The sequence below is a fragment of the Eumetopias jubatus genome, unplaced genomic scaffold (genome assembly GCF_037043125.1).
Source record: "Eumetopias jubatus isolate StellerSeaLion01/CBP00866 unplaced genomic scaffold, mEumJub1_p1.0 scaffold_58, whole genome shotgun sequence".
NCBI lineage: Eukaryota > Metazoa > Chordata > Mammalia > Carnivora > Otariidae > Eumetopias > Eumetopias jubatus.
The window spans coordinates 824,305-839,833 of NW_028274864.1; the positions used below are offsets into that span (position 1 = coordinate 824,305).

Genomic DNA, 15,529 nt, shown 5'->3' on the forward strand with positions numbered 1-15,529 from the left:
TCATTCTGAGACCACGTGATTTTGTAGTTAACTATTTTAAGAAATGTCTTTGCACATTTGTCTTCTAAATTCACTGCAGTATTTTCATTTGCCAGTATTAATGAGAATGATGCCTTCATATACTAAGCTCTTAGAAAGGCTAGAAGATGTGCATCCTATGGAGTAGTGGCAAGTAGAGCCTTCGGTCTTCAATTTTTGGTATTTTTTAAAACATCTTTCACTTTACTTTTCTGGGAATTTGTCCTTTTCTCTCCATGGCTCATCATTTTTGGTTTTCTTGTCTTTGTTCCTACTGTTGCTTCCCAGTTAAAATGCTCTTCCTTTTTTCTACCTGTTAGACTATCATGTATCTTTCAAAGTTCAATTAAATACCAGTTTATTAAAGAATGTATTTTTGATTACCCTGTCCAAAAGTAATCAGGGGCTCTTTTGTTGCATTTCATACCAAAGTGATTTCTGTTCAATTTATTTTTGCATACTAGTTTATAAATGTCCAGAAAGCAGGAACTGTCCTCTACTTATCTCTGTAAATGCCACAGCTCCTGTAATGAACTTAGGTTAGTTCATTATAGACGAAACTATTAGAGCTGCTCAAAATTAATTTCAAATATGCTTGAGTGCAGGTGTGTTTGCACACATGTATAAACATGTAGGAGAAAAGTTACAGTCTACTGCAGACTTAGGACTAACCCAAAGTTGCAGTTGGTAGCATTCGTCAGAATATAAAATCTTGTGCGGGACAACTAGGAGCCCTGTTACTTAAGGAGCAATAAAAATCAGACCCCGTAAATTCACCTGGACACAATTTTTATTTATATACAATTCTATGACAATATTATAGATTTCTACATAAAATATAGATGTTACAAGTAAGGAAAAATGGGTCACTACTGAGGAAAAAAAACTACTTTCAATAATATTTAGTTCTATTAAACACAGAGTGTCTAATGAAATCTTGCTTTTCAGGTAACCAAAGACATCATGTCTAATGTTTCTTTGTAATATTTCATCTGTGTGACCCCAAAGTAAAATCTCTATCTGCCAGGTGGAAGCTAGAAGACATTTTTGTGTGTGTAAAATGTTAAATTATTTTTCTGGGGGCTCTACGTTCCCAAAAACAATGGCAATGTTTAAAACCAAACACTAATTCACATCTAAGAAGAGTATATTTCATAGAGATGCAGAACAGTGCTCAAACTTTAATGTGCATAGAAAACATCAAGAAAAAGCTTCTTATGAATTACAACTTTGATGTAGTACTTCAGGGCTGCACCTGAACTCTGTTTTCTTCTTTTTAAATAAATGAAATAAATAAATTATTTAAAATATTTTATTTATTTTAAATAAATAAAATAAATAAAATTTTTAAAAAATAAAAATAAAAATCTTTATTTTTATTTCCTGATGTAAAAATTTCCTAGACAAAAAAAGAATTTTTTTTTCAACCAGTAAGCCAAGAATTCTCCCATGTTACCTGAAAACAAAGAGAATTTCCCAAATCATATTTGTTACTTTAAGACCATTAGGAAGACCTTCAAAGAAAAGTGTATCATGGCAATACTGTTTTTAGTAGATTCTGCTTCACATAAAGTTTGAGAAGGAGAAAGAGTGAGTTTAAAAAAAAAAAAAGATAAACAGTTGATGAGAAAACATCACTGGGTAAAAAAGAACTCTTACAAAAATACAAAACTGGTATTTAAGATAAACCACTGCCTCTTCACCCATCATGAAGGTCCTGTAATTCATCTGCCGTTAGCACTGAAAACCCAAAGCAGATGATGCTCTTGACTTCCACCAGTGGCACTGTGATGATTAATGTAGCTTTCTTTTTGATAAATTTTGCTGTAGTCATTTCAGTATGCACAGATTCTGGAAGATTCAGATGTAATCTATACTTCTCAGAGACCTCGATCAATAAATCATCTTCAGAAACACTAAGGTCACAGAGACATACTGAATTACTACCAGGTGATTTAACTTCTATTTCAATTTTCAGAGGTTTCTCATTCTGATCAGCCACAATCTTTAATTCATAGGCTGGTCTCTTCATCTCCACCTGGGTCTCGGTGGTGGAAATGTCTCCCATCAGATACCTTGTTTTGCTTGAAACTTGGTCTCTTGGCAAAAAAAAGCTGAGGAAAGGGACCTGGATTGCTCACCATACTGCTTCTGATCTGCTCAAGGGTCAGATCTTCTCTAGTTTTCTCTCTTAAACCCATGGGGTCAGTTTGGACTCTGGTCAGATTTTGTTTCATCCTTTGAGTGTTTCCTTTTTATTCTAAATTTAGTAATATTGTGAGAGTAATAATAATAGTAGTAATAGTAATAAGTTCATTGAGTTGTCCTCAACACATTTCATGGCCATCCATATTAACTGATCTTTCTGTGCATGGCGCTTTTCTCCACCTGGAGAACACCAGCATTGTAGGTGACATCAACAACCATGTACAATTCTGATGTCTCAGACATATCTTCTGGTTGGCCAGTACTTAGAGGTACTGGATGAGTGGTTGACTGGGGAGCTGGGGGAATGGTTAACTGTTCTTTTCCACTGACAAAGCTTGATAAAAAAATTTTGTTTTCTTTCATTTTCAGGATCCTGGAGTGCAGACAGAGCTAATGGTTCTAGGGCACACTGAGCTGTCTCCCCTCTTCCAGTGGCTCTTGAAGGAACTCCTTAGAGCTCTCAGGGCTGCTTCCAGCTAGATCATCTTGGAGGTTCCAGAACTGAGTTAACTTCAGTGAGCAGCCCCTTTCAGGAAGACTCCATGATTGAGGTAAATAGGCCTCTGAAGTCCCTTCTCTTGGTCTCCTGATCTGAATTCTGCAGGTTTACAAAGCTTCTCTGGTAATGCAACGTTGCTGGTCGAGACTGTACTTTGAGGAGCAAAGATGCAGAGTGTGGACTTGCACTTGAATTGATCATAACAAAATATTAAATTTGTTTAATGTCACTGTGTAAAAAGCATAAAGACAAAAATGTATGTAAAACAGAAAGAAGTAGATAAATCATGATGGACACACCACATTTTAATGTAAAGTAACTGGGAGCCCAGGAAGGCCAGACAGAGCTTTTCTATCTTCACAACTGTCATCTTAAAACACACATGCTTAACCATACTGCCCACCTCCAAGGATCCGTCATCATTTGAATTATTCCTGTCGCTCATAAGCCATGGATATCGATTTTCACAAGAACGTCATAGGTCAGAGACAATCCTACAGTGTGCAAGGGAAGAGGGTGAGTGAGCTGTGAAAGCAACAATTAACCTCAGAGAGAAGATCTGCACTTCCTCTTTGCGCACAGTAAACAAGGACAGAAGCCTGGGCGCACAGCAAAATGAATCGTTTGGTCCCCATCAAAGGTGTACGGATCTGATTTTGTTGTAATGATATCCGATATGGTGGTCACACAAATCTTCACAATGAGTCTCATGAATTCTTTGTTGCCTTGTTAGCATAAGTTTCATATGAAAGGCTACAAACTGACATGTGTGTTCACTTCCAGTTGTCCCTCAGGATAAATATTCACTCAAAATTACTCTGTAGAGGAAAACATCAGATGCAAATGTGACTCTGGACTGAAGACTTACCTTCACACAAAAGCTTTGCCCTACACAGGCTTTGAGGAGACACCGGATGCAGTCTGTGCTTTGAACCAGGAGCAGGGTTGTGATGAGGCACCATGAGCCAGGGTGCAGCCCCTCCAGATAAACTCAGGAAGATAGGAAAGCAGCAAGTCCGTGTAAGAATGTACGAGCGCATCTGTATCAGCAATAGGGAAGGAAGACATTCCGTGGAGGTTGTCGCCGTGAGAGAAAGGGTCAGAGGCTGGTGGACAAAAGGAACATCACCGTCATACAGACCCTTCATTGGGGAGAAATAGCAATTCGGAGGAGACGAGGAGCAACATATGGACAGCTTCACATTCTGGATTTCATTCCCTCCACAGGTACTAGTGAAAGTCTATTTGAACAGTAAGGAGAGTAGGAGATCTGTAAAGATGCAGGCTGAACTCTGAAAAACTGAATTTTATCAGAGAGGAACAATGTCAGTTGCCTGGTGGGGAACCATGGAGGTCTCCAAGCAGAGGCACGAAGAATGCTTGTGGGTTTTGTAAGAGACTCCGTCGTATGCCAAAGAGTCAGTGGGTTCAGAAGATATAGCAAGCTGCAAGGTCAGGACACTTATCTGCAATGGTCTTTTAAGGATGCCCCTTTATCTTGGTAGAAGTGGGTAGAGGAAAGGGGGCAATGCGTGCTTCTGAGGTCTTGCACATGAACCTGGTTCTCGTGAGTCCAGACCCATACTCCAACTAGTCCTGGGGACTGCCTGCCACACTAGGTGCTAATCCCAGCCCTTCCACATTCACAGAAGCCATCAGCCAACACTCTACCTGTGCTTTCTCCGTCCTGCCTGCTCAGCACCTCCATCCATCCTCTTTGTTTGGTGCCTCAATGAGCTACCTTCAGTGGCTTTAACTTTTGCCCCTCTCTTTGAGACTTCGTTGCTTGGGATTGCTGATCTCTTCCCAGAGGATCTGTCACTCTTCCCAGAGTGCCTTTTGCTCGGCCTTATTGCCTCTTTCCCCCAGCTGTGTCCTGCAGGGAATGTGGAAGCTATCCAGATACCACCATGTTCTGTAGTTTATGTAAAGCCAGAGCAGGTTAGAGTAATAACTTCTTTGTCATTCTCAACATTCGGGAGTGTAAACGATCTATCTTGTAATAATCTATAATTCTATTAAAATACCAAACTATTTCCCATTTCAATCAACAACTATTCACGACTAAGACATTATGTAAATAAATACATTTATCAATAGAGCACTAATATAATTTTGTTAATTTTAAAAGGAAAATAATTTTCATATCTTTTAAACACAACAGGTGAAGAAAATAATTTAGGCAAAACACTAATTTTGTAGTAACTCTGTTTATCATTCTTGTCTATGAAATTGTATCCTGTCACCAGGTAATGAACAGGGACGGTCACTATGAGGTTATATCTTCAGCAGACACAACTAGTTCTTATATTTTCTTGCTTTCCTAAGACACAGATTATCGCAAAAGAGAGACTGATACAGGCTGCAACACTGGCAAATTCTTCCATATATGATTGGTTTTGGTTGTTCTTACTAATTGTTATAATGGCCCCCTGCCACAAAAAAAAAAAAAAAAGTTGAATTTCTAACCCCTAGTCCTTCAGATTGTGACCTGATTTGGAGGTAGGACCATTGCAAACATAAGATCAAGATGAGGACAATACTGGAGCAGGATGGGTCCCTAATTCAATGACTGTAGATGACCATTGTAAAGACACAGACACACAGGAGATGACATGTGAAGACAGGGAAGACTGAAGTGATGTGTCTTATCTGCAAGGCAAGGTAAGCATGGGTGTGACCAGAGGCTAGGACAGAGATTGAGGAGTTTCTCCCTCAAAAGCCTGTGAAAATACCAACCCCCACAAACAACTTGATTTTGGACTTCTAGCTTTCAGCATTGTAAGACAATATATGTCTGTTCTTTTAAGACATCTAGTTTATGGCACTTTGTTATGGCATTATAAGGAAATTAATACATGATTCAACGTAACTGATAAAAAAGGAGGTTCAATAGAGCAAAAGGGAAGTTCCATCGTAGAAGCAAACCAAGCCAAGTATGCTAGCCTCTCATCCTTTATCTCAAACACACCCACACGCATGCACACACGTACACACATAGGTGTGTGTGTAGTCATTGCATCAGGGTCAATTTCTCATTTTTTTCAAATAGATAATGTTTGATTTTCACAATGTGGAACGTTGTGTATATAGCAAATGGAACTATGGACACCCTGAGAAGGAGAACTCATTCTCTGGATCAAGGAAGAAGAATATTTTAAGTCAGTGTGATGCTTGTGGGGCAAGAGAAAAGGTGAAAAAGAGAAGGGAGAATCTGCTGAGCAGAAGAAAGGGGTCCCATACGTCCTCCCGGGCCCTGGACAGACCCAGTTTATGTCTGTTCTCCTAACTTAACCGTTACCTTTCCTCTTCCACTCTCAAAAACATCCCGGTTTGAGGATGAATTACCTTTTGACATTAACAACAATTTCTAGTTCTTCTTTGTACCCAAACTACTCTTATCTTTGGTAAGTCACTGAGGATTCTTTGTAACATGGGAATTGGGATATTATGTCTTTTCTCCCAAGGCCAACCATGAGATAAAAATGACATGAGAAATTGAACATGCTTTCAAAATTAGAAATATTATTCAAATGGCAGATGTTTTTATCACAATCCCAGCAAAGCATGAGCGCACAGTTACAGGAGGCTGTTTTCTGAAACTTGTGCTCTTCTTCCCCAGCTTGTACAAGTTATTACCCTTCATCTTGGTGGCCACTGCAGTATGCTCCTGACCTAACCCCTCGGCACCAGTAGTTGCCTCTGACTTGCTCTAATTAAGGAGAAAGAGAGAAGAGGCAGCTCGCGTTTATTGAAAGCCTACAGGCTTATAAGCACCAAACAAGGCACTTGACATATATTACAACAATAAATGCTGTTATTTCTTAAACTTTCATTACAAATCAGGCCCTGTGCTAAGCCGCTCGCATAGATTAGAACATTTAATGCTCATCACCCAATTTTGAAATAGTTACAATAACCCTTATTATAAATAAAGAAACAGAGGTCCACCCCAGAAAGCAGTGATATTTCTGAACATGAGTTCAGATTCAAAGTGTCTGATTCCAGGAACAATTCTGTTCTTTGGAGCTAAGTAACCTTGAACAAATCACTCTGCATTCCTGTCCTCTCTACTTATCTGTCAACAGGCTTAATCATAGTACCTCATGAATAGGGTTATTAGGAAGAGTAAATGAGTTAATGCATGTAAAGGTTTAAAAAGTGCCTCATACATAGGAAGTGTTGTGTCAGTGACAGCCAGGGTTGCTTGCTGTCATTAATGTTGTAATTAATATCATCAACATCATCATCTTTATGTATCCAAGGGCACACAGCCAGTAGGTGACAAAAGAATATTCAAATACTCAGAGGTATTTTGAACACTGATCCGCTTATCCAGTCAACAATTATTTATTTAGTGTGTGCTATGGTGCCAAGAATAAAATGATGGGCTGGACTAGATGTTCTTCTTTATGTAGCTATTGGTTTGACTTTTGAAGCACTCACATTCTATCAAAAAAAAAAAGTTTTAAGCTAATTGTTGTGATAGCTGGAAATGAAGGGTGCATATAGGAGCACATAGTAGGTGTACATCTCCCATTCTGGGACAGTCTTGTAAGTCTGTATCTGAAAGTTGAGTCAGAAGTTAACCATACAATGGCTGGGGAAAGAATGCAGATGAAGGTCTTAAAACTGGAGCCTGAATGGGGAATGGGAAGTTTTGTGTGCCTGAACGGCAGGTTTTGAGATGAGTTAGAGAAAATCCAAAAAGCAGAGACAGGAGTCAGAGGAAGAAAGTCTCACAGAGTGGTGGCTGTCAGGGGCTGGGGAAAGAGGAAATGGGAAGTTGTCTACCTGCTTTGGGGTTGCAGTTTTGTAAGGGACTTTTGAAGAAGTTTTAGAGATCAGTTACAGAACAGTGTGAATATCCTAGTCAATACAGAACTGTACACTTAAAATGGCTAGGAAGGTAAATTTTAGGTTATGTGGGTTTTTTTTTTTACCACAATTAAAAATAAAATAATAAAAAAGAAAGTCATATAGTTTCTTAGGGAATTGGATTTTATCTGTGTGGCTATGAGAACGGATTGATTATGAGGTTTTGAGAGAGAGAACTGAGGCAAGTGAAATCATCATAGAATTTCTAACTTCCAGATAGCCTCAGAGGACGCTGCAAAGAATAACAAGAAGCACATCTGTTTTGATAATTTTTTAATTAATAGGTGTCAAATTTTATCCTAAACAAAGAAAAATGAATTAATCATTTTCTGGCATCCAACAAATCATTTGAAACCATTTTATATATTTTGTAAATGTCCTAAACATAATACAAGAGAATGATAAAAATGAGAAAATCAATTATCTATACAAATAAGAAATATCCAGTTAAAGTGCTCTTAAACCTCTTCCTCCTCCTCCCCCAAGAATTAGTCACCAGTCAGACCTCGAGGGGTAAAAATAGCAACTCCAGTAAATTAAGTATCACTAGATGCCATCTTCCATATAATGTCCACTTATAGCCTTAAAATAGTTATTTAGTTGTCCTATTATTATTTTCTTCAGACTAAATCACTGGTTCTCTAATTATCTACTTTCAGAACATCTGGGATCCTATACAAAGTTTTCCATTCTGAAATTAAGAAAAAAAAATGGCAGGCTTTCCTGGTTCACTGGGGAGAAAAATAGTAGATGTGATTGTTTCCGTTTTAAGTTTCCTTCAAAACTATTTCTTAAGGCTCTGGGGCCTATTTCTGCATGTCTGAAACACACAACATTAATAAGAAAAGCAGCAAATAGGTATTCCTAGAAAATATATAGAATGATTTCTGTCATTGACTTGTGTACTTGTAGTTATATGCAGAAATATAATACACATATTCTACTAGTACATTCCCTACTATTTTGTATCACTGCATTAAAACACTGATAGTACACTGAATTATATAAATACCAGACTAGCAGGTGTCTGGCCACCTGGACGAGTTTCCCACCAAAGGCCAACAGGTCTACCTTACTTGATCACAAGCTGCCCCCCTCCTCTGGCACTCCATCCTAAGTATGTTACCTACCACTTTCTTCCTCCTACTTCGCACTGCACGTTTACATTGATGTGATCGTCTCGGCAATCCCATCTTCTTGGTTTGGTCTTTGAACCCTTCTGTTCTATGCCCTCCGGGAATGCTTTCCAGACAGCAAGTGCCCCCATTGTGGTGACCTCTTTGTTTCCTGTTCCCCCTTCTTTAGCCACGGTGGAAATATTATGAGCATATTAGGAGAGGGAACAGGTAGATATTACAACACCATTAGGTCAAGCTTTATTGTATGTGTATATGCACACATACGCCCCTCACAATATCTGTAAACATCTCTGTCTGTGTATCTGTGCCTTTATTATATCTATGCATGGAAAGAGCCAGAAAGAGAGACAGAGACTTTGACATCAATATGTGATAAAGTACTCAAATGAAGGGACTGTCTCATCTAAGTTACAGTAATATAAGAAAAATCAAAAAAGGGAAAACCAAGTACGTCTGACTTTTTAAAACCAGCACCCAGAAATTACCATGATTATGTCAAAATGGGCCATTCTGTGTTGTCAAACATGTAAAGCCTAACACCTCATACTGAGAAGTCTCTTCCATTCCAAGAATACTCATAAGATGACCAAGATCAGTAAAATCAGTGGAAATAGTGCAAAACACCCAGGGACAGACTGGGACATATTTCAGTGGAGTTTATAATTTTTCCAGCAAAACATTCTCTGTGCTAAGGTCAACTATATGATATCAAGTCAAGCTCTTTGAACAGCTATATTTGATTAGTAATTTCCCAGCCATTGGACTGGAAGAACCAGTACAGATTATAAAGTGATTTATCTCACAACTTGGGAATACCTTATACACGGAAGACATCTAACCCCTGCTTTTCAAGTCAGTGCAAATTACTGTCCTTAGTAAGTGCTCTCTAAAGCAAGCAATATTCCTCACCCACTGAAAGAGACGTCTAGCAGATGTATCTGTCACTTCACTGAATGAGACGTAACCACTGCATGGAAATAAAATATGCAGCTAGGACTAGAATACCAGACACCCCACCACCACACTTGTAAGCCGCTCAGCAGAAGGATAGTGAAATCACAACTTCCTGCATATTCCAGCTTTGTTGTGTTAATCGCAATTTATGGATTTTCACTGCACCACAAATGTTCCACAAGCCATAAATACCCATTTTCAAAATGCTGGGTATCATTAGAATGTGTGCTGAATAAATACAGTCCAACAGGGTTTCTAAATTTCTCCCTAAAATATTTATTTACCTAACAGCAAAATTCCAAGGTGATTATCTGCTTGATATACATGGAACAGGGTAGCTTTGTTATGTAAGTAATGGCATAGTAAAGTGCCATCTTATCTTGATTCATTCCTAGAGCTTAGCACAGAAGCTTACAAACCTACTTACATAATATTTACCTATTTAGTTCCAATTATGTGTGTATGTATATAAATGTGTATGTTTCTGCCTATATATACACATACAAATGGTTACACTATTTAAGGACAGATTTTAAAATGAGAATAGGCTTAAAAATGAGGACAGATTTGAAAATGAAATTGAATGGTCTCTCACGAGACCATTCGGTAAATAGAGTTCCTATGTTTATATTCATAATAAATGAAAATAGATGCTTTGCTTGCATCATTTATAAAACCTGGTCTCACTGAATAGTTCTGAAATATCATCTTAGTTTATTTAAGCCTACTAAATTATTAACTATTTAAACTAATGAATATTACCTAGATTTTGGGGGGTTGAAGGGAATGAAATATGTAGAGCACACCTATTATTAAGCCTTTATAAATATTTGAGGAACATATTATATCTATGACAAATCACATCCTTTAGAGTCTCATCAACTAGCTGTTTTAAATTCCTCTTTATCTACATCACATTAGCCTCTTTTTAAAAATAGCTATATATTAGCTGCATCTTTTTCTTTGTTCACTGTAAAAATAAAAAAAAAATAAAGAAGAGAACAATCATCCATAATAGCTTCATCAGAGGCCATCAGTAGTTACGTATGATGATTATCTTTCATCTTCAGTTACAAAGTGCAGTAGATGTAATTGCACATAAAGATGTAGCTAGGATGAGCTTTTTTGCAGTCCCACCCTTTCTACCGGGAGGGGACTGTGGCTAATGACCACCTGAGAACCTTGGTCAGAGTCACTGAGGGCAGTGTTGGTAAGATGAGTCTGTATTATCCCTAGAAATCAAGGAAATATAATAGACACTTCTCAGAGTCGACACCAAACTAATGCAAACAATGGCTTAGCAGATGGGTTAGAAATGCTGCTTTGAAAAAGACTAAGTTGTAGATAACAATGTGCTCACCCAAACATTATCTTTTCTAAATCAAGTGAAAATCAGACATAAAGAAAATGAAGGATTAGGTCACTAAAAATTAATTTTCTTTCCAGTGAAATGGTGCTACAAGACAGGTCGAAATGCATATCCATTAGCATTAACAGTGACAGGAGGAATACATCCTGAAATCTGCAATCAATTCATTGTCTCAAATATTGGTGGGTTAATGGTATGTATGAGACTTAAGCAGATGGATTATGGGTCAAACAGAATATTTAAGAATTGTGACCAGCCTATGAGAAGATTTATATTGGTATACATAAGACATAAGAAAAATCTCCTATTATGAACATACTGCTACTTCGTGTTAGAGCAACAAAGAGCGCTGATTCAATTTAAAACACAAGACAAACTCCATTAAAATAAACTGATGGAATCCAACTTCTAAACTGCTGATTGTCATACATTGATTTCATGGATTCAGTTCAAAACAGTCACAGAAAGGCACAAGATGTGGACTTCTGCCCCATTCTTTGTTTTAATGGGCATCTGATCCATAAAAAGAATCAACGAAAAGCTACAGAAATAAAAACAAATTAGTTTTTGCTGTCATATCACAGGAAGAGCTCAAAAGCAACTCAGAGTTACCTTTACAATTTCATTTTATATTATGGCTAAAGGAAGCAGAAAACTAACAACAGAAAGAATTAGAAATTGGGGTGGTGGGGAAAAAGTGTAATAGAGTCAGAGGGAAAATGCAACAGGAGAGGGGCAACCATAAAGAGAGACTCAGGTACAGAAAATGATGCAGAAGTACGCCCGGTGCGCTACTCTCACATAGAAATAAAATAAATGTCACATGCGCACAAAAACGGAAAAAATTTACAACATGGAAATGCACACCACATAACCCTCTGAGGTAGTTTTTCATAAGTTAGATTTACACCGTGCTTTGTGACTAGGTGCATAAATGGTTTGGGGCTTCCTGTTACTTGCCTCCAAGGTGAGATGAATGAATTCAAAGGCCGGGATTCCCTGTCCCTGCGCTGTGTCCAAGTGTGGTTAGGCAGCAGAGGCAGATTCTAGCCCTGTGTTAGTGTCCTGTGGCAATAACTGGTTATTAAATGCTATTCTAGCACCCTAAATTTCTCTACAATGGTTTATAAGATTTAGTTTGGTGATCCACATCAGAATAATCTATGGTCACATATCTATGTATCAGTTAGGGGAGAAGGGCATTCCTTCTGAGAAGAAACTCACAATCACATTTATACCTTAAAGTTAGGGAGAATGTAGGAATAATCACACGCTTTCATGTAATAGTGTAAGAGTTATATGGATGCCGCTATATACATGTGTGTGTACAGTTGACCGTTGAACACCACGGGGTCCACTTACATGCGGATTTTTTAACAGTACAGCACTGTAAAAGTATTTTCCCTTCCTTATGATTTTCTCAATAACACTTTTCTCCCTATCTTAGTTTATTGTAAGAATACACTATATAATGCATATAACATACAAAATATGTGTTAATCAACTGTTCGTGTTATCAGTAAGGCTCCTGGTCAACAGTAGGCTCTTAGTAGTTAAGTTAATAGGAGGCAAATTAATATGCAGATTTTCAACTACATCGGGGATTGGAAGCCCTAGCCCCCCAGTTGTCTGACGGCCAGCATATATATATATATATGTATACACACACACATCCCCAATAACGCCATTTATAATAGACATTTTCTCTGTTTATTTGTTATCTCACCCTGCTGTAGAATATACCATAAGACACTGCTAAATCTTTACAGAGTGTTTTTCTCTTTCCATGTTTCTATGTAAGAAGAGATCCATTTAAACAATGGGGAGACCTTTATAAAGAAAGAGACATGGAGAAAGCAAGGATTCCCAGCAATCGTTACTAAGAGGTCATTCCAGCAAATACTCCTAGGGACCTACAGAGAGCAGGAGAAACAGGGAGTAAAACTGACCTGAATGCAAATCTCAGCTCATCACTTGAGTCCCAGGTCCTTGAACAAGTCATTGCACTGTTTAAACCTCAGTTTCCATAACTGGAAATGAAGTCCATGAAACTGCCTTCTAGGATTCATTCCAGAATAAAATTAGACATTACATCTACAGTGCTTTGAACAGTATCTGGCCTATCGTGAGCCTCAAAAATTGGATCGTGGTTTATTTCTAAAATTATGGTCCTGAGCTAAATACTGCACACTAGTCAAAAGTTAATTGACTACTGATTCTTGGCTTTTCTCCTGTAAAGTGAAGATAAACATACGCATCTATAACCAGAACTCCTTTGCAGGGGTAGGGATATCCTGTGAAAATACCCTAACGTGAAGGAAAACAATAATACTATACAGTAGTTTCAAAAACACTTAGGATACGAACAGAACCACTGAGACGTATTTCTTTCTACTAAGAGAGATCTCCAGAAAACATTTATTAAGAACAGGGTTGGGGGCGGAACAAGATGGCGGAGGAGTAGGAGACATGGATTTCGTCTGGTCTCAGGAATTCAGCTGAATAGGGATCAAACCATTGTGAACACCTACGAACTCAAGAGAGGATAGAAGAAGAGAGTAGCAACAACTCTCTGAACAGAGAAGCGACCACTTACTGGAAGGACAAAATGACAAGACAAAAAAAGTCACCTCAGCAAAAAGAACAAGAGGTAGTACCATCTGCCAGGGTCCTACTAAATACGGACATTAGTACGATGTCGGACCTAGAGTTCAGAATCATGACTTTAAAGATACTAGCTGGGCTTGAAAAAAGCGTGGAAGAGAAACCCTTTCTGGAGAAATAAAAGAACTAAAATCTAACCAAGTCGAAATCAAAAAAGCTATTAATGAGGTGCAATCAAATGGGGGCACTAACTGCTAGGCTAAATGAGGCAGAAGAGAGAATCAGCGATATAGAAGACCAAATGATGGAAAATAAAGAGGCTGAGAAAAAGAGAGAAATGACTACAGGATCACGAGGGCAGAATTCGAGAGACAAGCGATACAATAAGATGAAACAACATTAGAATAATTGGGATCCCAGAAGAAGAAGAAAGAGAGAGAGGGGCAGAAGGTATATTGGAGCAAATTATAGCAGAGAAATTCCCTAATGTGGGGAAGGAAACAGGCATCAAAATCCAGGAGGCAGAGAGAACGCCTCTCAAAATCAATAAAAATAGGTGAACACCCCGACATCTAATAGTAAAACTTACGAGTCCAGAGACAAAGAGAAAATCCTGAAAGCAGCTCGGGAGAAGAGATATGTAACCTACAAGGGTAGAAACATTAGAATGGCAACAGACCTATTCACAGAGACCTGGCAGGCCGGAAAGGACTGGCATGATATCTTCAGAGCACTAAACGAGAAAAATATGCAGCCAAGAATACAATATCCAGCTAGGCTGTCATTGAAAATAGAAGGAGAGAGAAAAAGCTTCCAGGACAAACAAAAACTAAGGGAATTTGCAAACACAAAAGCAGCCCTACAAGAAATATTGAAAGGGGTCCTCTAAGCAAAGAGAGAGCCTAAAAGCAGCATAGATCAGAAAGGAACACAGACAATATACAGTCACAGTCACCTTACAGGCAATACAATGGCACTGAATTCATATCTTTCAATTGTTAACCTGAATGTAAATGGGCTAAATGCCCCAGTCAAAAGACACAGGCTATCAGATTGGATTAAAAAACAAGACCCATCAATATGCTGTCTGCAAGAGACTCATTTTAGACGCAAAGACACCCCCACATTGAAAGTGAGGGGGTGGAAAACCATTTACCATGCTAATGGACACCAAAAGAAAGCTGGGGTGGCAATTCTTATATCAGACAAATTAGATTTTAAAACAAAGACTGTAATAAGAGATGAAGAAGGACACTATATCGTACTTAAAGGGTCTATCCAACAAGATCTAACAATTGTAAATATCTATGCCCCAAACATGGGAGCAGCCAATTATATAAGGCAATTAATAACAAAAGCAAAGAAACACATTGACAACAATACAATAATAGTGGGGGACTTTAAGACCCTCTGACTGAAATGGACAGATCATCTAAGCAAAAGATCAACAAGGAAATAAAGACTTTAAATGAAACACTGGACCAAATGGAATTCACAGACATATTCAGAACATTCCATCCCAAAGCAACGGAATACACTTTCTTCTCTAGTGCCCATGGAATATTCTCCAGAATTGATCACATCCTAGGTCACAAATCAGGTCTCCACTGATACCAAGAGATTGGGATTATTCCCTGCATATTTTCAGACCACAATGCTTTGAAACTAGAACTCAATCACAAGAGGAAAGTCAGAAAGAACTCAAATACATGGAGGCTAAAGAGCATCCTACGAAAGAATGAATGGGTCAACCAGGAAATTAAAGAAGAATTAAACAAATTCATGGAAACCAATGAAAATGAAAACACAACTGTTCAAAATCTTTGGGATACAGCAAAGGCAGTCCTGAGAGGAAAGTAT

At 38.2% G+C, this 15,529-nt stretch overlaps 1 pseudogene; it reads right to left on the reverse strand.

Annotated features, from left to right (window-relative positions):
• Positions 1-1,717: 1,717 nt before the first annotated feature.
• LOC148161801 (PIH1 domain-containing protein 2 pseudogene) lies at positions 1,718-2,770 on the reverse strand (annotated as a pseudogene).
• Between the last annotated feature and the right edge of the window lie 12,759 nt (positions 2,771-15,529).